Here is a 15,812-nt window from a genome sequence, read left to right as displayed (position 1 = left end):
AATAGGACATCAGGGAATTTATTTACCAGTTAAGCAATCCAGTTATGACAGAGATTTGCTAGTAAAACTTACGCATGGTTTGAAAGGTTTTCTGTTACAGTAGGGTGGAAGAGAAAGACTGAAATTTACAATTATGAGAGAATTAGTATTTAAAGTAAAGAAAGAGCTGAAGATACACATACTAAAATCAGTTGCTAAACAACATTGATAAAAAGGCAAGAATTGGCCTGGACTGTATTTCAATCTCACAGTTAAGAAAAACTTGCCTCACAATTGTTAGCTTTTTTTTTCCCAAAAATTTAATTTCATATTTACAGAATATTTACAAATACTCCTATTTGATTTAGATTTACTAGTTTTCAATTTGAAATGCATGCTAAAGTGTCATTACTGCTAATAAAAATATATTGAATTTCTAATGAAAGCTTCATTTGTGTTTACATATAAAAATTAATTTGAAGATTGAATTTTTTTTTTCTATGTTTTCTGCTAGACATCCCTTCTCCTATATCATCTCCTATATCAAGCACCGTTAAGTCAAGCATGGCACATCTGTTATTTAACTAATGGGGACGCTCAGAAAAGTTCACATGAGCCATATGCCTGAATGCTTTCATTTGTAGCCTTGGCTCAGTTTAAGGTATGTCCTTGGTGAACATAGTTTATTTTCATATCTTTCATTAACTGGGCTCCACATGCAGAGATTATCCCTGTCTGGACAGACTCTGCATCTCACAGAAAATGTCAATGCAGGAAGGCAGAAGCCCCAGGCAAAGATGAAGGCCCTCTTATCTTCAGCATTTCATAATCATACACTAAAGGATCACTGCTCTTGTGAGCAGAAAAAAAAAAGATCTTCGGGAATGAAATGGCAAAACAGATGGATGAAGCAAGGCAAGAGGCAGCAGAAGATAAAGGCAGTCAAAGTAGAATTAAAATGGTTTCTCACTTAGACTGAAGTCATGTGCCAATTACAACTGACAACTGTTACATCAGACTTCTTGTCTAATTTATTGAATATCTTAGTCAATAGAATTGTTTCCTTCTCCACCCATGTTTAGAGAGGGGAAAGAAGAATACAGTATTTACTCCATACGAAATATTAAAATACTTTTTTAGAGATATTAAGACTCAGTAAAATGCCATAGCTCTCTCATACACAAAGAGCTTCTCTCCTCCAGGTACTGTTCTGACTCTAATTTCCAAAGAACTGTAAACTCACATCTATGAATATATGCATTTACAGCAGCTTTAAAGAAGTTTAAGGACAAGCTACTAGAAAAAAAAAAAGTGTAGTCACTTTCTCACCTGTGCCCTGGCTGCTCATGGATGGATCAACAGACCCAACTCAAAACAGGCCAGGCGAAAGTTTCTGCCAACGCAAAAAGTGGGAGTGCCTTTGGAGGCAAATGTGATAGAGGACAGAGAAATGGACAGAGCAACAACATCTTGTTCTCCACATCATGAGGCAAGGGGAAGGAGGGAGCATGGAAGAGGGAGGGAAGAAAATCTCAATTTTACTTGTGTTGCAATTATAGCAGAATGCGACAGAAATTGAGTTTCGTTTTGCATTTTAAACTTTGCATTGTTTTAGAACAGTTAGGATCATTTTTTCCCTCTTTTTTCCCTGCAAGGGGCTGGGAGTGTAGGCAATGTTAGGCCTGAACGTTGACCATTGTGCAGGAACCACAAAAACAGCGACTGAAAAAAGAAAAGCTGAAAACTCATCTTGAATCTACCAGCTGTGGACTAGCAAGTATCAGGGCCAGTCTTGCCATGCCTAATGCTGAACTGGTTTCACTGAGAACTCCTGATCCAGTTACCCATCCATTCAGACAGAAGAGCTGCCTTTGCCATGCAAGCTGAAGAACCTGCATTCATTGGGTAAAACTCATACCAGTGTGCTGCTCCACAGCTTTGCAGTCCTCTTCCTCCTGATCAGAGTACAGCCCTGCTAGATAAACACAGCAGATGCCAAAACTATTTTTGTCTTAGTCAAGCATTGCTCCAACAGCCGTTACCACATGGGGTTACCATTTCCTATCCCACAGGCTTCCGGAAAATATTTCAGGTCAAGACATTGTTTCAGTAAAATTGAATTGTTTCCTTTAATATGCAGATCTTTATAAGTGTCTCTTGACAGATTTTCAATGTTGAAAGCCAGCTTGATATGTTACTGCAAAAAAATGTTATTTTAAGAAGGTGAAGAAAAAATGATTTCCATGAAAAAAGGCATGCACCATCCTCCCACACCAATAAATTCTCTTCCTCCTTTCAAGAAGTCCCTTCACAAAAATATCCTTTTGGCTCTGATTCTATACCATCAATGCATTCTGCAGGCTTGTCCTTGGAAAGTATTACACTAGAACAAAAGATCAGATAGTTTGACTTATTTGCAACTATGTTCTGGTTTTGCTGACTATACATACTTATAATTATTAAAGATAATCATTTACATCAGTACAAATTTCAGTGGTAATCAGATATAGAATATTTAGAATAATTACCGCTGAATCCTAATTACCTTCCAGTAAAAATAGTAATTTTTCTACTTGGAAAAAAGTGTTGCCATTCCACCTGAAATATCAGACTGTGCCTCTGTCAGGCTGAGAGGGGTGGTACTGCTGGCAGTCTGACCACAGAGCTTAGCCACTTCAAGTGCAAGGAGGTCTACCAATATTTTTTCAGTACCTTTGAGATTGATGGAAGAAAACCACAGGTGATGCACAGGAACAAGTTGCCCAGAGATGTGGTGGATGCCCCATCCTTGGAGACATGCAAAGTAGTCAGGCTAGATCGGGCCCTGAGCAACCTGATCTAGCTGTGGATATCCCTGTTCATTGTAGATGACCAGTAAGGGTCCCTTCCAATTCAAATGATTCTATGAAAACTTAGTTCCACATAGCTAAATAAGGAATGAAAACAAAGACCTCATACTTAATCACCAAATTAGTCATAGTACTGAATGTTGAAACTGTTGTCTGCTTTATAAGTGCTGTTGGGCATCTATATTAATTGTGGTAGATGCTTCATGATTGTCAGTTCTTAAAGATACAATTTAGTTTCTAACTAGGATTTACCTGCTGAAGTGTTATGGCTTGTATGTGATAATAATAGATCCTTCTAGCCTTTTAAGTGATTAATCATTTTGTGGGACTGCCCTTTGCTATCAGGTCCTGTCACTGCTGCTTCAGAAAAAGATAACAGTTTCCATTTTCCACCAGCTGACACAATGCTCCAAGTTTATCTCTAGCCTGCTCCTATTGAAAACTAGATTTACAGCTAGCACAAATTGAGACAGTGTAGTCTGTAATACTGCATCTCATAGCAGCTCTGAATAGGAACTTTTTGTCAGTTTGTTAAATAAAAATTTATTGCTCAGTTGACAGCTTCACTAAAAAACATACTCCAATACGCTGTACATCTTAGTGAAACAATGAGACATTTCCACAAATTATAAGTTGTTAGTGAGATTAATGTCACAATAATATAAATGTTAATACGAGCAGGCATTCAAGTGACCATCTCCACCACTTAATTTAAGAATTAAAAGAGGAGGTTCTCAAAAAATAAATTGTTAGAAAATAAATCTACTATTACTACCATCACTAGCAGCAGACAAATTCAAATAAATGAATGTAAAGTAAAGCAAAAGTACATTTTGCAATTCAGTTCTGTACCACTACTAATGACTGATGGTACAGATTATGGGATTGGGCAAGCAGCTTCCAATAAGAGGGTCCAAGGAAACTAGGCAGGAATGGAAAGAACTGATTGATCCAGTGAAGACATCTACTGTATTTTACTGTTACTAGTAAAATAACAATGAAGTGCATTGTATTTCACCCTATATTTCACTTAGGGCATCCATAGCAAATTTCATATGTCACATTGTCATGGCAATTGTTTAAAAAACAGTCTGAGCATAAAATTACCACTAATCCTGATCCAAACTTTCCACTCCAATAATCTGTATTTATTTACCTGGCTGCTGCAGACATGCAATTTTTCAATGAAATTGTCTATGCTATTGTCTGCTGAGCCTGAAGTCTTTTTTCCTTAAGTTTATTTCGAAAAAGCTCCAATACTTCAACAATGGTGAGAGGCCGTCAGCATATTTTGTCTCTTTTCTTGACACAAACGCAGTGCAGAGACAGAAGAATACGCAGAAAGTCTTTAGTCAAAGGCAAACAAGAAACTGAATGAGAAAGATGTCCAGGCTGCTTTGGCAGAGAACTAGGTCTTGGAAAAAGGATAGGTACTATGGAAAAAACAGGTGTTTTAGCATAAGACACAGGAGAAACTACCGTAATAGAAGACATGCATTGTGAGCAGAAAGGCCCCGAGTAGATGTAAGCAACGAGGAAAGCTACAGAAGCAGGAACAGAAATTCTAACGGAACCTGCAGTTTTGCACAATCTTAAACTAGGAACCCCAACTTTCCTTATTCCTGGGTTACAAAAATCAATGGCAAAAGCACATTTAATCTTCCTTTAGCACTTGACTCTCACAGTCAATTTGGTACCACTATCAGATTGCTCCTGTAGTTCTAACTGTACTGTTCTGCACTGCAAATCTTGATATTTGACTCTTCCTGTTCGCTTTTACAAAATAATTCATTCACAGATAGAATTTTTTAAAAGTTTTCTAGCTTCTTAAGATATATCCAAGGGCATACAAGCATAGTACATTAAAAAAAAAAAGCCAAAAGCAGGCAGGATATCTTTGCTTGTGCAACTATTACCGTGTCTGTCTGATATGAATGCACCCACCTCCACTGAACTCTGGGCACAGAACCACCATTAATTTCCCTCATCAGCCCTTCCTACTTTGTTCTCTGACTACATTGAGTAGCACCTGTTACTTACAGATAGATTTCCAGAATACAAGCATTCATATAGTCAACCTATAATTAAAAAATATTTCTGTACAAAGAATTTTACAAGCTTCTTCCAAACTGAGCCCTCATTACTTAAAACTTAAACGAGTTTTAGTATCTCAGATGCTCACATATGAAACATGGATAGTACCTGCATTTATTAACATTTCTTTTGTACACACACTGTATCCCCTAATAGATGTAAGGATAAAGGCATATGTTAATTCATAGGGTTGAAATAGCAAGTAGTTAATGCATGTGAAAATACACTTAAATGCAATGAAAGAAACAATTCATGGAAAGCATTAAGTAATGCAGAAATTAGGTAAGGACCAGAAAATAAAGGAGGAAAGATCAGAACTATCATACCATATATTATGACACCAATTTAAGATCTCAGACAGCTTGAACTCTGAAATTTCATAGTTCTTGTGTATTTCACTTTGTAGTTTCAACAGCTGCTTAACTGGGATATTTATTAGCTTGCTTTTAAGTCACTGTGAGGCACATAATAAATTCTATAAAACTACTACACAGGAAATATACTACATAGGAAACTGAAAATCTTTTAGCAAGCATTATCTTACACTTCACCTAAGCACTGAGAGAATACATCCTGCACAATTGGCACAATTTCAATATTTTTTCTCAGGGACCATTTATACCAGGAATACTCTGCTCTTTATTATTAAGTCCCACTGCATCATTTGGTATCGACACATCTGAAAACAGACTTTTCTTTCTCTATCCTAAGAGAACCAGTAGCAATAAAACAGCATGAATACAAGGCCATGAGCACAAGATACAGATTTGAAGATATTATTTATTGAATTGTCATTAAATATGCATCATTAAACAAAATCTTTGGCAAAAAGATAACCTGACATTTTCCCTCCCTGTTCTTCTGGATTCAGCCTAAGTTCCTACAAGACATTTAAAACTTACATGCTACTGTCCAGAGATGCACTTACATAGCAAGTTCATAAAATGTCTTTGTACCAACAGAAAGACATTTTTGGTATTCCACAAGTAACCATGATAATGGAATCATTCAGCACTTCAACTCCAAGCAGAGATCAGACAGACATTTCCAGTAGAATGGGAAAATAGAGTGAATAATATTTTAATGCAGCTAAATCTCATCATATTAAAAAAATACACATTATTGTAAACCTAGTGCTTTGTATGAATATCACAAAAGACAGCAAGTTAGAATGTGTTTGTTTTACATATACTTCAGCAAGGAAGACATTAATGTTCCAGAACGTTTTTCATCTGTGAAAGTCTAGAGTAAAGCCAAACAACTCATGTGAACAGCAGATCTTAATGCCCCATTTGTTAGAACTTTGCTGACTTTTGTTTGCAAGTCAGTGCTTGTGACTAGAGTATGTTGCTTACATTCTTTTGTGCTATAGCATTTAAACTCAGATCTGTTTGAGGAAATTACAGTGAAGATGAAAGGATTTGCAGCAAGAATCTCTTGTTCTGTACATGTATGGATGGCAGAGTCAAATTGTCAAAGAAGCTCGGACAGAAGGTGTGAAACTGGTGAGGAGGCAAAGTCATTGGCTGAGGCCAGGGAGTAAACACTATTAAGGAAAGATGTAATTTTTATTTCTTCAAAGCTTCAGGCCATGAGTATAGACAGAGTGAAGACCTGCAGGAAAGCTCACATGAAAACTGGGAGAAAAGGGCAGAGGAAAGGTGATTGCTGGAGATGATTCTTGAACTTAAAAACTGTTACTCAGCACAATGATTTTGTGAAGAAGCACTGAAAGAGGATATTTTGACACTGAAAAAGTTATCCAGTTTAAGCAGTTGCACTTGTAACCTGGACATTATGAAGATTTTGAAATTCAAATACTACGTAAAGAGATGAAAGCCTGAAGTCACACAATGCAGCACACAGCTTTTAGGAAATCCAGACCTACTGATAGCACAACTTCTCACACTTATGATGGTTGACTTCAAAAGTACTTTACTAAAAAAAAAAAAAGACCTCTAAGAGTAGATTAAATACTAAGGAGAATGGCTACTATAGAATAATAAGTTGACAGGGAAAAAAAGGCAGCATGAAATTGACAGCTACATCCTACATAATTCCACAGCACAATATAATCCTGGTTTTGTTGTGCTGCCGGGGTTACCTCCAAATGTACATATTCTGAAATTTATAGATATGCTATGAAATGCATTCTTTTCAAGAATTTGAAGCTGCCAGCTATTTTCATTGGGAAAGAAGAATCACATTATCTTAATTACTATTATTAAGAGTTAACATTTATCATCATTTTCATACTTCGTCAGCATCAAAGAATTTCATAAACATTTTTCTGTACAGGTGCAGATCTAACCACTAACTGAGCATCCATGATCATAAGTTATACCTTTAAGTCTTCAGCCCTCATAGGTCACAATAACTTTAAAGCTTTGCTTCTAAAAATGAAGATTTTGTTTCCCACTTTTAAAGCAAAACAAGTGTGAATGCAGATAGCTAACAAAAAGCATACTGCTTAGGTACCCACAAGATTGTTTTCCTTCTTCCATTCTTTTGTTCACTCATCCTCTCACCATGTCCCTAATGCTTACCAAGGGTCTGCATAGCTGTGGCATGGCACCACTGTTTGTGGGTCCCAATGAGCACCCAGCCAGAAGAGTGGGCTGACTAATGAGTGAGTAGGAGGGATAACACATGAAGGTCTGTGAGGACCCTGAACTGTAATAGGAAGAACTGAAGGAAGGGCAAAAGCTTTCCTGTGTGCTGCTTGCTTTATCGTGAAGATAAAGTTGTCTGTCCCCTCTGCTCTATTTGTGTCCTGGATCCGTCTCTCTCTTTAGGGAGGCCAGCAAGACCCCTTGGTGTAGGCTGATCCCTTCACACTTTATGGCTCACAGTGGTGGTTAGAAAAAGCTTGTGAAGCAGATTTAAAAAAAAATTATCCCAAAATCTTGTAGCCTGGCACTTACCTTCCCATTGTAGTAGACAATGTAGACAATGGGACAGAAAGAGCATTTGAGGCTACAGATGCAGACGCAGCTTTAACAGAGATTTGTTTATCACCCAGAGCAGCGAGATAGCTAACTATCAGCAGAGCTGAGAAGGTGTTGGGCAAGCACATATGCTCTGTCCTTTCAAATAGACAATCAGCTTTCTTTTTGATTTCCCACCATGCTGCCAGCAGTTGTATTTTCTCAGGCTGTGCATGGCTCAGAGCTCTCAAGGAAGCTATTTTATCCAGTCTCTTCCCTGAAAGGGCCAATGCCTTAAAGGCATAATTAAGTCCTAAGCACATAATATTTAATGACATTTAGTGAAGCATGTCATCTTTGGCAAACTGCCATAGTAGAAGAAACAGCAAGCAGACAATCATATTTGCATTGTTCTTTCAGTTAGTTTGTAATTTTTTGTAATTGTATTGTCAGCAAACGCAGAGTAAAGTATTGGATGAAATACACCGGTTAACAGACTGAACTAATTATACTGATGCATTGAACAGCACTAATATATTTTGTAACAGGCACTGTTTGGTGACAAAAATAATCTCTTTAAACTACACAAAATTCTTTATTTCCGCTACATTTGTATGGTTTGAACTGCTCACAAGCACACAGCCTGAAAACCAAAGCACTTACCACAGATTCAGAGCAGCACTGCAGTGCTCAGCTCTGTGCAAGAGACCCCCTCTCTCCCACCTGGCTGCACTCCCCTCCACAAATTCACTCCTCGCTGATCCTTAAAGCAGCAGGAGGCAGGAGCCAAACAAGACAAGGCTGAACAGAAGTGTGAACACCTTTGCTCCCATGTTACATCATAGTAGTCACAAGAAATATCGTTTTATCCTGACAGAGCCATGATTCAAGGCAGGCAGAAAACCCAATGAATTCTGGCCAACCCAAGCCAAGAATGAGAAGTCTTTCGTCATCCTTCATAGCAGTATGTAGAGTTCAAAGGTCTTGTAGAAATTATTCTAGTTATTATCTAACATAGGGAAGAAACAACTCAAAAGCAAGAGCTGGGGAAAACTGGAGAATGAAAAACCCTTCTCTTTCAGCCTAGAGGCTGATGTTCATGCTCCCATAACATCCCTCTCTACAGCCCTACCTCTAGGAGTACAGTGTTCCTCCTGTAGCTGCAAGCCAACTGTTGTCATGATTCCTTCAGTACAATGATGCAGCAGCTCCCACACCCTCAATGAACAGCACACACAAAAAAGTTTACAACTCTAGCTTCTTAGATGTGAACCCATGAAACTCAGTGGTTGGCCAAACAAGCCTCGCTAGACCCCACCACCAGAATTCCCATTTGTATTGCCACATGGTTCACTGACAGAGGGGAGGAGCTGTCCCTCAAAAGTAACCTACCCAGACGCTCTCAACTCCCAGCCCATTGTTGATGCTTTTACTTTGGCACATGGCAATGAAGGCCTGGAGTCTCTTGCAATCTCTTCCTTTCTACTTTCTTACTTTCTTTCTGACCTCTGGAATTCCTCACTACAAAGACCTTGCTTATGTGAAGTTTTTTAGTGCACCACCAATTTCATTCTTTATTTAAGTTGCAAGATCTCTAAGGCAACAACTGCTTCTGTATGTTTCCATATTAGCAGCATAATCAGCTTCAGCTTGCTGGATCCTGAGGCATTATTATTATTTTTAAACACAGCACTAAAGCTACCATCAATCATTTTGTTATAAATTGTTAATAATCAGGATTTTATTTTTACTGTTCAAAAAAAGAATTAGATTACAATTCCTGCTTTTTACATACAACCTTCAAACCACTATCTCGTCCCAAAGATAACAATTTATCACATTGTCTTGTCCAGTATAGAGGAGACACTGCCAAATTTTTTTTCTTATAAATCAGAATTACTTCATGCAGTGAATTAGACAGTGATTTCTGTGGTTTTGATTCCCATTTAATAGATTTAGATCATACCATTTGGTATTAATTTCCTTCTTTTTTTTTTTAATGTGGTTTGTCATAGTTGGTATTTACCTCCATGAACTCTTAACTTCAGAGTTCATCACAAATGGCAAAGTTAGTGATGCTGAAAACATTGCTTCAATATTTTGATAGTTCGGTATATAATCATACTTTTATTTCACCTTTGCCTGTAGTGCTGCACAGTTATGTCTGTAGTATTTACTAAACCTTGTTCTAACCTACTGCTCACATATCTTGAAGTATTATCTTCCTTTCTGATGCAATGCAGAACACAAAAGGTCAGCTGTGCATATTATATTGCAAGGCTTCTGGTATTTCCTTCCTTTGAAGGTGTAGGTTAAAAGGAAAAAAACGTGAGCCACAATTACTGTTCAAATTCAGAACTCTTCATTTACTTTCCTTTGGCTCAAATGGTCTGCAAGACTGAAAAGAGCTGTCAGCTCCATTAAAGTGCAAAATCATGTAAAGCAAAAGATAGGCAGACTATTTTGTAAGTACCAGGAAACAAAACTGATACTGTGGCACACTGCTACCAGCAGTCTTCCCTTGACACAAAAATCCTTTCATCTCCACCTAACATCGAAACACAGTGCAAGCAGTAATATATTTTTTCCCCGTTATTCAATGAAGTCTGAGTAGGACTATGTGCTTACATGACAATCTAACAGTAATAGTTCTTTGCATTTTAGTTTAAAAAGGCGAGGGGACAACAAACCAGTAAGGATGTAAGTTTTCTGAAAAGTAGGGAATGTACAGAAGCACTAAGACACAAAAGTTTTTAAACTCCTTCCATTGTTCTCTCCAGAACCAATAACTTGATTATGGAGTAATCTCCTATTTTTAATACTTCATCAATATTTAGGGCATTTATGTCTTGCTCTAATTTTAATCAGTTTTCTAGGGTAACTCAAAATACCTGAATTTCAATCAATTTACACAAACCCATTCTATAAAACTCTATTCATTACTCAACTTGTTTGGAATGCAACTATTTTTCCCCCCCTCTTCTCAGCTTTAAGCAGCTTTCTTCAGCACCACCCACAACTGCAAACACTCCACTAAGCTGCCCTATGCAGAGACAATGCTCCTGCCTCTGCTGGGACAATGTAGCTAAGCCAGTTAAGAGATGCACATAAAATGAACTTAAAAAATACATTCCTTGAATAAGTACTTTCTTAGTTTGCCCTACTCTGTACCTTATAAAACACAGGTATGCCATTTAACTGCAACTGTTTGGAGGCAGGAGACTTAAAGATATTCCAGACAAACACCACGTATCCTGGACCTGAGCTTCATAGAAGTGCATACAAAGCAAAGCTGTGGAACTGAATTCCTCCAGGTGGAAAAAAATTATACCTATTGACATTGATGCTTGTTGAATGTTTATAGATACTAACAATGGATGCAAGCACAGCGAGGTTGTGGTTTCTGTGCACAACTAATGGTGTTCACAATATTGAAGAACAGTGCTTTGTAGCTGGGAATTTGCCCTATTGTGTTATTGTGGTCTTTGTATCTGCTGTCATTTCCACAAAAATAAGAGGCATTACATTCAGGCATCCAAAGTATTTTTAAGAAACAGCTATAAGCATTATGACTGGTGTTTTAATGTTTTACCAGATAATATTTTCAGCCTGCTGGTCATAGCATTTCTGAAAATTGACTTGTGAACTGAAAAAATCTCTCAGCTCAAAGTCTACTTTAAAGAACTTCTTTATTTTGCTTGTATAGTATTCTTATGGGTATAAAATGGAATCAACCCTTATCTGATTTCCAAGGCAGTGAAGGGGAATGGCACCCAAGAGGACTCTTTCTCACTGCTTAGAAGATAAATCTGAGCACGGATCTTTGCCACAGACAAGCTGTAGGCTTTTCTCATGAAATCTGCTAAGATCAATATGGAGTGGAGGAAAGGGGACAACAGTATTGAAAACCAGGATGTATGTCCAACACAACTGGAGCGAAACAACACAGTGCTGTGTCTGTGCTAGAGTCTTTAACTATTTATTAATTCTTAAAAGCACTAGAAAGAAAACTCATTTTCTTTGAATATGAGAGTGTAGATGTTGCCAATAACAGTTTAGTTGAAACAGTTGTGTGTGACAGTGTGATGATATTTGAGTGGTGGTGTTAGTGTAACCAAATGCGTAGCAATAAAAAAGAAAAAATGAACATGCACTTAAACAGCCCAGAGGACTGGCTAGTTTGCTAAAACACTTAGGAGAAAAGATAAGTTCGAGTGTAAAAACCTCCATCATAGTTCAATTACCTCTTCATTTCCCAACAGTGAGTGTTGAATGCTTTAAATCAGCAGCCTACATTCTATTTGCTCAGAAAAAGTCAAATGGGGATACTTCTGAAAACTGACAAAAGTCAGGTGAGTTTATTTTATAGTTTATCCACTCCTTGGGTAGCTGTTTATGAGAACCAGGAAAGGAGATAATATGCAGCACGTAAATCAAAGCTGAAATCTCACCTCTGGTCAGTCTAATTGTTTTGTGTTTCCCTTAAGATTAGACTTCATTTTCATAGCTTGAATTACTTGCTGCATCTGAGAGTTCAGCCTACATTCCAAAACTGTAACTTGTTTTAGAAGAATGTTATTTCACAGCAGTGCTGATTTATTTCACCATGCACAAAGGCACCGACGACAGAAGCACATTAGAGGTACGGGGGCTGACAATCTGCAGAAGTTTCCCAGTGCACACAATTAAAAAGGGGTCATTGGATGGCTGAATTGAAAGATGTTAGCATGTATTCAAACAAGAAAAAAAAAGTATATTTAGTATTTTTTTCCATGGATATTTAGTGCAGTTGGTGAGACAATTGGCTAGAAGCCTAAGGGAAGCTGTGGCTACGTAACAAGTGGCTGCTTACTGAAGTAAGCAAAAGTGGGTAATCCAGCACATCCAGTTCTTTAGAGATAGTTCTCGTTTTAAGGAAGATTACAAAGGTAGTATTTTTCTCAGGTTGCTTTATAGCACTAGACATTGCCCAGCTAATGAAAGATCTTTGGAAATCAAACGACAAGAAACAGGACAAGATAGATGAAACCCTTGGCTTTCAGCTGAAACCCACTGACAGTGACTGAAGTCCCTTAACTGGCACCACCTACCTTGAAGGTAAAGTAACTCACAGTTAAATTAGTATAGCAATAAGTACTCTAGGAAGTTATATTAATTTTAATACCAGAAATTATCTTAACGCCCAGATTTCCACTTCAGTGGAAAGGAAGAACTTATTTAACTTTTAAAAATTCATACTCCAGGGTCAACTAGTGTTTTCATTCTGATAATTTGGAGGTATACAGAAGAAACCAGAAAAATACTGATTATAACATGAATGAGTTAGAGATGTTTACAGCCTCCTAAAGAATTTGTGCCCAAATATTCATCCCGTTATAATTCTCAGACACCAAAATGCATTTCAAGAAAATAAATTACAGTGCAGGAGATGAAAAAAAAAATCTTGAGTAGGCCGCTGAAAAGGAGGTAGGGAAAGGAATCAAAATATGTCAGTGGCATTAACAAATTTGCAGAGCAGTATCTTCTTTCCAAGGTTCAAGACCTTAATACATAAGACAGCACTTTTAGCATGAAACCAAAAGAAAACTGTAAAAGTCAGCATACTCACTGATCTGTGGCCAAGCAACTCTATTCCTCCTAGCTAGAGCATTTTCTTTTACTTCACAGTTAAGTAAACACTCCACAGAAGCATCAGGTGCAATGGAATAGAAAAAAATACAGAAAGAGTTATACAGTCTAGCAGCATTTAAGTTCAGTTTGCAACATCTGAAAGCAAATATGCCAGATTAGGGGTTAATCAGTTTAGACACTGAACTGAAGAAAAAAGTTAAAGTAGCTTTGATACAAATATGTATTTAAGACATACTAAAAATTCAGCAAATCCACTCTAAAATCTTGAGATAAATCAGTTACGTAGGTCACACAAGTAACTTCTAATTATTCAGCTTCTCATTTATTTCTGTGGAAACGACAACAGATAAGAGCAGCACAATAAGATCATTTGATAGAGCAAATTCTCAGCTCCAAAACACTGTTTTTCAACACCATCACCACTATTAGCTAGGCATTTTTGCCAGTGGTGAACAAGAGCCTGCATGCCACATTCTTAATCCAAACGTGTCCACTGTTGGTGGGTGACCCACTGTCTTGCAGTTGTTATGACAGCTACCCATGCAGTTCTTTGCTTCACCAGCTCAAACAGATGGAAGTCAAAAGGTCCCAAATACAGATTATAGAGTGGGTGTCATAGGACACTCCAGCCAAAAATGGGCAAAATACTCCATGGTATTCATTCCGACATAGGGCCTGGCATTATTGTGTTGCAAGAGAAAGGTTGCCTTTTTCTCTGGCCTGATTCTAGAACTTGCAGTATTCAGCTTAGTCAGCACTGTGATGTAACAGAGTTGATGGTTTGTCTGATTTCAGGAAATCCAGAAGGATCACTCCCTTTCCTATCCCAACAGAGAATGCGCACCACTTTACCTACTGATGGCTGTGCCTTGAACATTTTCTTCAGTGAGGAACTCATATGCTGTCACTTGACGGATTGACATCTCACTAATTTGAGATAATGAGCTGACTGAGATGTTCTTCACTTCATGGTGTGACAACTGTGCATGACCATTTGGAACATGGCTTGTATTTCACATCTCTGAAATGCACCATACGCCACCTCCACAGATTGGTAACCATAAAAATTTAGTAAGCACAGAGTAATGTAACGAGTGACTTTTTTCTGCATTAAAAGAAAATTAAAATAGAAATTAAATAATACACCTTTGCTTTGTACTCACTTCCATGTCAAATGCCATTTTGTCATCCTACCCCTCTGCTGCCATCTGTCACATAGCAATAACATGTAATGGAGTATTGGTGGGAAGGTTCAACCTCTACTGCCATACTAACAGCCGCCTCTGACATTGTGGGCCAACATAAAAGGCACTACTTCCTAAGGAGCCCTCCTACATATGCTCATATTCTGTCCATCAAGATGGCAGATATCATCCAAAGTTTCACACAATTAAGCTATTTTTAAATTATAAGCCACTAATCATTACTTGATTACCCATTACCATGTAATGAAATTAGGAAAACACCACTGAGCATTTAATAAAACATAAAATAGATTAGCAATTAAATGCACAATTGTTCTATTGACTTCTTTTCAACAAGCCTTTTCAAGAGTTAAACAACTGTGTAACAGCTCTTTGTACTATTCATTCTGCCTTTTTAAGAGCAGGGTAATATTTTATTAATTATATATTCTGAAATTTATCATAAGGTCTAGAAAAACACAATAGAGACAAGAAGACTGCATGTACATTGTAGCGTTTCTGTTTGCAAACTCAAGATCCGACAAAGCACTAATTAGATTTACCAACAACTATCATGCAGTGTTGAATAAAGCTAGTATCATCAGTCCTTACAAATATTCCACAAGCAGACTGAAAGGAAATCACGCAGTTCTTGTGGTTTTCTTTTAACTTCCATTAAACAGTAAATGCAGCATATGAAATAATCTTTTAAATGCTTCCCTTATCTCTTATTAAAAATGTTAAACCATTGAGGACATTCAGTTTATACTTTTACTTGGCAGAGTAAGTGAGCCCACACATGCTTCTGGTATCCCATATATAACCTTTAAAGGTTGAGAACAGGTGCTCAAAAAAAACCATGAAAGAATTGTATGAAGCTATATCAGTTAGACACATTCAGTCTAATACATGAAGTACCTTAAAAATAACATACCACGTAATTTTTAATTTTAAATAAGAGGGCAGAAATATGCTTGTTTTATAGCTGTGATTTTTTTTTATGGTTCACTTATGGTAGTTGCATAATTCTTTGCAAAATTATGGTTCAAACTTAAGGGTACAAACTTAGCAAGAAGTGTGCACTGAATAAATCCCATTGTCTCTGCTTAATTATTTGCTCAAGTTTGATAAATTCTGGAGTTAGATAA

This window comes from Meleagris gallopavo, chromosome 7 (genome assembly GCF_000146605.3).
Source record: "Meleagris gallopavo isolate NT-WF06-2002-E0010 breed Aviagen turkey brand Nicholas breeding stock chromosome 7, Turkey_5.1, whole genome shotgun sequence".
NCBI classification, from domain to species: domain Eukaryota; kingdom Metazoa; phylum Chordata; class Aves; order Galliformes; family Phasianidae; genus Meleagris; species Meleagris gallopavo.
This window is presented reverse-complemented; position numbering follows the sequence as displayed.